Source organism: Herpailurus yagouaroundi, unplaced genomic scaffold (assembly GCF_014898765.1).
Source record: "Herpailurus yagouaroundi ecotype Mexico unplaced genomic scaffold, PumYag 215, whole genome shotgun sequence".
Lineage (NCBI taxonomy): Eukaryota > Metazoa > Chordata > Mammalia > Carnivora > Felidae > Herpailurus > Herpailurus yagouaroundi.
In genome coordinates this window covers 1,873,398-1,881,659 of record NW_024412446.1, presented here as the reverse complement: position 1 = coordinate 1,881,659, position 8,262 = coordinate 1,873,398, and the positions used below count along the sequence as shown (strand labels likewise).

At 46.1% G+C, this 8,262-nt stretch overlaps 1 protein-coding gene across 4 annotated transcripts in view; it reads left to right on the top strand.

The window, feature by feature from the left end:
* The first annotated feature begins 396 nt into the window (after positions 1–396).
* LOC121017112 (schlafen family member 5-like) overlaps positions 397–8,262 on the top strand; it is a 21,291-nt gene continuing 13,425 nt past the window's right edge. For 2 of the 4 annotated variants that reach the window (XM_040455193.1, XM_040455198.1), the window contains exons 1-2: positions 397–516; positions 721–919. The gene's annotated coding sequence lies outside the window, so the exon portion shown is untranslated. Of the gene's footprint in view, positions 517–720; positions 920–983; positions 1,717–8,262 lie in introns of all 4 variants that reach the window. The other 2 variants (XM_040455196.1, XM_040455194.1) reach the window with 2 other exon arrangements.

Genomic DNA, 8,262 nt, shown 5'->3' with positions numbered 1-8,262 from the left:
GCGGTGCGCGCGGCCGGGTCCCGTTCCCCCCGGGAGCGCGGCACGGAGCCAGACCCTTCGTGAGAGCGCCCAGAACACGTTCGTAATAAAATTAGGATGAACGCCCTGAAAACTGACGGTGTCGCGTAAGACCTGGGTGTGAAGTCTGCAGGAGCAGACGAATCCAAAGGACAATTTCTGTTTTCTTTCACCAAAATGCCATCGCCGGAGCCCTCCGGGGTCCCCCCAAACGGCGACACCCGCGGCCAGTTTCGGGGCCCGGTCATCACCCCTTTGCAAATTAAAACACCAGCAAAAGGAGGCCGAATGCAACTTCTCGCCTTGGGGCGGGGCCGAGGGCGGGGACGGGGCGGGGGAAGCGAGAAAGCGGAAGCTTAATTTTCTGTTTCCCGCTAAACCACCTCCTCAGTACCCTAGGACAGAGCTCGAGGCTGGTCGGGGCTAGTCGAGCTGGAATCCTGGGGCTGCAGGCCTTTCGAGGAAACACCTGCGGAGCGCGCCGCCAGAGCCTGAGAGGTAGGGGGGAAGGGCTGGAGCGGGCTGGGGGAGGACTGGAGGGAGCGAGGTTGTTCCCGGAACTCCGTCCCTGTTGGCGGGGGGGACCTGCCAGCTTCAAAAAATTAATCAGAAAACAGAGAAGCAACAAAAAAGATCCCCCTCTTCCTCCCCCCAAACCCCACGTGTATCCACCAAAAGTAACCAAGGTTGTTGTCCTTGCAGAACTGGGTTCCCGGGTACACAGAATTAGGACTGTTGGTTTGTCCCACTCTCTCCCGCGCGGGGCCCCTCCCCGTGAGGTATCGCCTGGTTCCCCTGGTGTAAAGCGGGCGCCTTGCAGTCAAAATCCTGGTTGCGGACTTGGGAGGTTCCGTCTCATTCTGCCGGAGGGAGGCGCTCTGCAGAGGAGAAACCTTGGCGGGTAAGGCGTCTCTCGCGCTCCTTTGCACAAATCCTGCAAGAGCTGGGCTTCTTTCCCTCCCCAGGTCTGCGCCCGTCTCCCGAGCTCCCCTGCGCTCCTTTCCCGCTCGGGAGCTTTTGCCCTGCAGTCGGTAGCAACTTCCAACGACAGGCGCACAGTGAGAGATCGGGGAGCCGGGAGGCTGGGAACGCCGAGCGAACAGGGGAGGAGCGGGAGGCGCGCAGCGTCACAGCCTAGGTCTTACCACGCTGAACTTGATAAAATTTCCCACTGTTCAGGAGCACGAAGAACTTTAGAGGTAAGAACCACATCAGTTACCACATCAGCTCCTGAAAGTGAAGCCAGCGAGGTTGTGGCCCGGGGACAAGATAGGGTCAGTGTTCATTGTATTACAAGAAGCTGCGTTCCCAGGATGCCTGTAAGCCCCTGGCTTGCAAGGTCAGTCTTCAAACAGTAACGGCGTGGGGCAGGGTAGGAGGACTCCCAGGGCAGTCCACAAAGCCCTGTATCCCCCAACAAGTGGCTAAAAGAACTCCCGTGGATTCTGTCCAGAGAGGCTAAGCTGCGGTGAATGACTCCATTCCCCGTTTGCACATGACTGTCATAGGACGCAGAAGGGACTCCTTGCAGTGGAGTGCCTAAGAGAGGGGGATGCCTAACGGTGCCCCCCCCGCCCACTGATGGCAGGTCTCAGAGCAAAGCCTCTACAAGGAGATGGCGGTTCTGGCTAATGTTGGCGAGGCTATGGCTGCCTTGAAAAGAGAAACTGGTTCCTCTTCAGTCTGCAGGGGGCAGAGGTGAGAGCTCCTATGGCCAGATGAGCCGCTAAGCGTGATAACGTCCTGTGTCAGAAGTGTTCCTTAAAATGTCACAAGACTCTTCTTCTGTTTAAAGAAGAAGATGAAAAATCACCTTAAAAAATTAGAAGAAAAAAGAAGGGGACACCTGGGTGGCTCAATCGGTTGAGCATCCGATTTTGGCCCAGGTCATGATCTTACGGTTGGTGGGTTCGAGCCCTGCATCAGGCTCTGTGCTGACAGCTCAGAGCCTGGAGCCTGCTTCAGATTCTGTGTCTCCCTCTCTCTGGTCATGCTCTGTCTCTCTCCCTCTCAAAAATAAACATTTTAAAAAATTAAAAAAAAGAAAATGGACAGTCACAAGTTTTAGTACCTTTTGCGAATCAAAGAAGAGTGAAATGTGATGATAGCCTCCTGGTCGGAATACGAAATGCACAGGTGTTTATGCCTACCAGAAAACAGAAATGGGGCACCTGGGTGGTTCAGTTGGTTAAGCCAACAATCCTTGATTTCGGCTCAGGTCATGATCCCAGGGTTGTGGAATCCAGCCCTGCAGCTGGCTCAGTGCTGAGCCTGGAACCTGATTGAAATTCTCTCTCTGCCCCTCTCCCCCGTGTGCTTTCTCTCTCTAAAATAAAATAAAACTAAAAAGAAAAAGAAAGGAAGGAAGGAAGGAAGAAAGAAAACAGTAATCAATTGCAGTATTATTGTCATAGCAACAGGACGTTAAGTTTACAACCATTCATAGTTATAGTATCCCTCAAGGCTAATGCACATGATCACAGGGCAGAGCAACAGTCTCTGAAGACCAGGTGTCTTAAGAGGATTCCTTTCCTAGGGGGAAAAAAAATCAACAAGGGGAATTTTATGAAATGGAATACTTCCTGCTTTTATGCACCCGTAATGGAAGGGACAGCATTTTCTCTATTTTTTTTTTTAATTTTTTTTTCAACGTTTATTTATTTTTGGGACAGAGAGAGACAGAGCATGAACAGGGGAGGGGCAGAGAGAGAGGGAGACACAGAATCGGAAACAGGCTCCAGGCTCCGAGCCATCAGCCCAGAGCCTGACGCGGGGCTCGAACTCCCGGACCGCGAGATCGTGACCTGGCTGAAGTCGGACGCTTAACCGACTGCGCCACCCAGGCGCCCCGGGACAGCATTTTCTCTTATTTTGCTGAGGTAATTTTCACTGGCAATTAGGAGTGCCTGCTGTTTTCCGTGCCAAACACTAGATTTCCACTGAGAAGGGAGTTGGCAGGCCTGAAAAGTGTAAATTCACAATTTGCAAGGGAAAAGACAGGGTGGGTGGTGGTTACTAGCGAATGAATATGGGGCATGCCAAGGTGTCCTTTTGGAGTATGCACGATTTGGGGCTTCAATACCCTAGTCCTAATCAAAGGTTTAGTTTCTATGAAAAAATATTAGTAATAACAGGCACATCAATTTCTACTGGTTTTTGAGCTAAGTATATTATAACAAAATATGTTTTACTTTGTTTTTGCCATCATTCATACATGTAATTTTTTTAAGTTTATTTACTTATTGGAGAGAAGAGAGAGAGCATGGAGAGGAGCAGAGAGAGAGAGAGAGAGAGAGAGAGAGAGAGAGAGAATCCCAAGCAGGCTCTGCGCTGACAGGGCACTAACTGATCTCACTAACTGAGAGATCTTGATCTGAGCTGAAATCAAGAGTTGGATATTTAACTGACTGAGCCACCCAGGTGCCCCTCAGATATGTAATTTTTAATAGCTTTATTGGGGTATTGTTGACACGAAATAAACTACACATATTTTTTTTTAATTTTTTTTCAACGTTTATTTATCTTTGGGACAGAGAGAGACAGAGCATGAACGGGGGAGGGGCAGAGAGAGAGGGAGACACAGAATCGGAAACAGGCTCCAGGCTCTGAGCTGTCAGCACAGAGCCCGACGCGGGGCTCGAACCCACGGACCGGGAGATCTGACCTGGCTGAAGTCAGACGCTTAACCGACTGCGCCACCCAGGCGCCCCCACATATATTTTTTTAAGTAAAGCTCTACACCCAATGTGGGGCATGCACTCAGACCCCAAGAACAAAAACATGTTCTACTAATTAAGCTCCGGTGCCCCTCAACTGCACATATTTAAAGTGTACAAGCTGGGACACCTGGGTGGCTCAGTCAGTTAAACATCTGACTCTTTTTTTTTTTTAATTTTTTTTTTTTAACGTTTATTTATTTTTGAGACAGAGAGAGACAGAGCATGAACGGGGGAGGGTCAGAGAGAGGGAGACACAGAATCTGAAACAGGCTCCAGGCTCTGAGCTGTCAGCACAGAGTCTGACGCGGGGCTCGAACTCACGGGCCACGAGATCATGACCTGAGCCAAAGTCGGCCACTCAACTGACTGAGCCACCCAGGCGCCCCTAAACATCTGACTCTTGATTTCAGCTCAGGTCACGATCTCACAGTTGGTGAGTTCTAGCCCCATGTCGGGCTCTGGATGACAGCATGGAACGTGCTTGGGATTCTCTCTCTCTCTCTCTCTCTCTCTCTCTCTCTCTCTCTCTCTCCCTCCCTCCCTCCCCACCTCTCTCTGCCCCTCCCCCACTGTTATGAACATTCAGCACAGGTCTTTGTATGGAAATATGTTTTCGTTTTTCATGGGTAAATACTTAGGTGTGAAATGGCTGAGTCATATGGTAAGTGTGTGAAACTATCAAAGTCTTTTCTAAAATGGTTGTATTTATGTTCCCGCCAGGAGTGTGCGAGAGTTCCCTTTTCTCCATATGCTTGCCGACACCTTGTATGGTTAGTCATTTTAGCTATTCTGATAAGTGAGTAGTGCTATCTCAGTGGAGTTTTATTTGCCATTTCCTAATAACTGATGATGTTGAACAATATTTCATGTACTTATTTGCTCTTCATATATCTTCTTTGGTGAAATATCTGTTCAAATCTTTTATCCATCAAAAAAATTAAAAAAAAATTTTTAATGTATTATTTTATTTTTGAGAGAGAGAGACAGAGTGCGAGTCAGGGAGGGGCAGAGAGCGAGGGAGACAATATGAAGCAGGCTCCAAGCTCTGAGCTGTCAATGCAGAGCCTGATGCGGGGCTTGAACTATTGGACTGCCAGATCATGACCTGAGCCCAAGTTGGATGCCCAACCTACTGAGCCACTCAGGTGCCCCTAAAAAAATGTTTTTAAATGTTTATTTCTTTTTGAGAGAGAGAGCGAGGGAGGGGGTAGAGAGAATCCCAAGCAGACTCTGCTCTGAGAGCTGCAAGCCCGATAAGGGGCTCAAACTTACAAATGGTGAGATCGTGACCTGACCTGAGACCAAGAGTTGGATGCTTAACCAACTGAGCTACCCAGGCACCCCATTGTACTTAAAAAAATTTTTTTAATATGATTTATTTTCAAGTTAGCTAACATACAGTATATACAGTGTGCTCTTGGTTTCAGGGGTAGATTCCCGTAATTTGTTACTTATATACAAAACCCAGTGCTCATCCTAACAAGTGCCTATCTCAATGCCCATCATCCATTTTCTTGTCTCCCCTGCCACCCCCATTAATCCTCCATTTGTTCTCTGTATTGGGTTTGCTTCTCTCTGTTTGAAATTATTTTCCCCCTTCCGTTCCCCCATGGCCTTCTGTTAAGTTTCTCAAGTTCCACATATGAGTGAAAACATATGATATCTGTCTTTCTCTGACTGACTTACTTCACTTAGCATAATACCCTCCAGTCCCATCCACGTTGTTGCATCCATCCTCCATTTTTTTTTTAATTTTTTTTTCAACGTTTTTATTTATTTATGGGACAGACAGAGACAGAGCATGAACGGGGGAGGGGCAGAGAGAGAGAGGGAGACACAGAATCAGAAACAGGCTCCAGGCTCCGAGCCATCAGCCCAGAGCCTGACGCGGGGCTCGAACTCACGGACCGCGAGATCGTGACCTGGCTGAAGTCGGACGCTTAACCGACTGCGCCACCCAGGCGCCCCGCATCCTCCATTTTTAAATCGGGTTGTTTTCTTATTATTGCCCTTCAAGAATTCTGTATCTAATCTAGATACAAGTGATCAGATATATCATTTGGAAATATATTCTTCTGGTCAGGGGCTTGTATTTTCATTCTCTTAACAGGTGTTAAAAGAAAAGGTGCAAAAAGGTGTTCTTGAAGTCCAACATATTCATTTTTTTCTTTTATGTACTGTACCTTTAGTGACATCTCTAAAAAAATGTCTGCCAAGCCCAAGGTAAAAATATTTTCTCCGATGTTGTCCTCCAGAGGTTTTGAGGTCAAGAGACTGAACATACAAATGGACACTGGCCAGACCATATATGAACACAGAACTCTCCACCCACAATACTGGAGCAACAACCTCCAGAAGCTAAACCACAGCCCATGCAGCGAAAGTGCTCAGGACTTGGTTAACAACTCCCAGATTCCCTGGTGTGTGGCCCCACTTCTAACTCAGAAGGAACCAAAGAAAGCTAAACAGGCTTCCAAACCAGTCACATAAGATGTGCCATTTCTAGTAAGCTCACTGCCAGCTTCCCTAGAAAAACAACTTCAAATCAGGGCTTACCCGGGCGAGTGCCTCCCCCCTCCTCTCTCACTATAAAGCTTCCCCAGTCCCCTGCCTGCCTCTGAGTCTCTGCCATCGCAAGTGGCTGACTCCCTTGTCACAGTGCACTCTGAATAAATAGCCTCTCATTATTCCCATTTGGGCAGTCTTCATTTATTTCCACATAGTTTCACGTTTTACATTTAGACCTGTGACACATTTTAAATAAATTTTTGTAAATGGCACCAAATATGAATTGAGGTTCATTTCTGTTGTATGTGGATATCCAATTGTTCCAGTCCTCTTTGTTGAAAAAGTAATTACACTTTCTCCACTCGGCATCTTTGTTGTCCATATATATGTGGGTCTATTTCCAGACCCTTTCTTCCCTGAATCTGTTTGTCTTTATACTGATTCCACACTGTCTTGTTTACTATAACTGTATTATAAGGCTTGAAATCATTTAATGTTAGTATTTCCATTTTATTCTTCTTTTAGAGAGATTTAAGTTTAAAATATCTTCTGTATTTCCAGTGTTCTTTCTTGCTTCGTGTATATTCATTTTCCAACCAGAATCATTTTCCTGCTGCCTGAAGGCTGGCTTTTGCATTTCTTACATTGGAGTTCTACTACAAATAAATCCTTTCAGCTTTTATCAGTTTGAGAAAGTTTTTATATCACCTTCTTTTTTGATTAATTTTTAAAATTGAAATGAAACTCATATAATAAAAATTAATCATTTATTTTATATTTTCTTTAAAATTTTAATGTTTATTTATTTTTGAGAGACAGAGCATGAGCGGGGGAGGGGCAGAGTGAGAGGGGGACACAGAATCCAAAGCAGGGTCTAGGCTCTTGAGCTCTTAGCACAGAGCCTGATGTGGGGCTTGAACTCACAAACTGCGAGATCATGACCTGAGCGGAAGTCAGATGCTTAACCGACTAGGCCACCCAGGTGCCCTAGAATTGATCGTTTTAAAGTGAACAAATCAGCAGCATTTAGGACATTCACAGTATTGTACAACCGCCACCTCCGTCGACCTTCAAAATATTTTCATCACACCCAGATAAAACCTCATTGAATGACTATGCACCAGCCCCCTCTTCCTCTAGCACTTGGCAATCAACCCTCTTTCTGTGTCAATGACTTTATCCATTCTGTGTATTTCTCATAAATGAAATTTTACAATATGTGACTGTCTTAGTTCAGGCTGCTATGACAAAAATACCATAGACTGGGTGGCTTAAGCAGTGAATATGTATTCATCACAATTCTGGAGGCTAGGAAGTCCAAGATCAAGGTATCGGCTGATCTGGTCTGGTGAGGAAAATTCCTGGTTTGCAGATAACTGCCATGGTGGAGAGAGCAGAGAGAGAGGAAGCAAGCTCTCTTGCACTTCTTCTCCTCATGGCCTAATTACCTCCACAGAGTTCACAGCAGCTAAGACCATCCCCATGGGGATTAGGGTTTCAACATATGAATTCTGGGAGGGATATAAATATACGGTCCATAGAGTGACCTTTTGTGTCTTGCTTCTTTCACTTAGGATAATGTTTTCAAGGTTCTCCCATGTTGAGGCATGTGTCAGTACTTAACTCCTTTTTATGGCTGAATACTATTCTATTGTATGGTTTGTAGCACATTTTGTTTATCCATTCATGTGTTGATGGCCATTTGAGTTGTTTCCACCTTTTGGCCTTTGTGAATAGTTCTGGTATGAACATTTATGACTTGTTTGAGCCTAAAGGATTTGCTGGATCAGATGCTAATTCTATGTTTAACTTTTGTTGTTGTTGTTTTAGAGAGAGAGGGTGAATGGGGGAGGGGCAGAGTGAGATAGATAGATGATAGGTAGATAGATAGATAGATAGATAGATAGATAGATAGATGGAAGGAAGGGAGGGAGGGAGGAAGGAAGGAAGGAAGGAAGGAAGGAAGGAAGGAAAGAAAGAAAGAAAGAAAGAAAGAAAGAAAGAAAGAAAGAAAGAA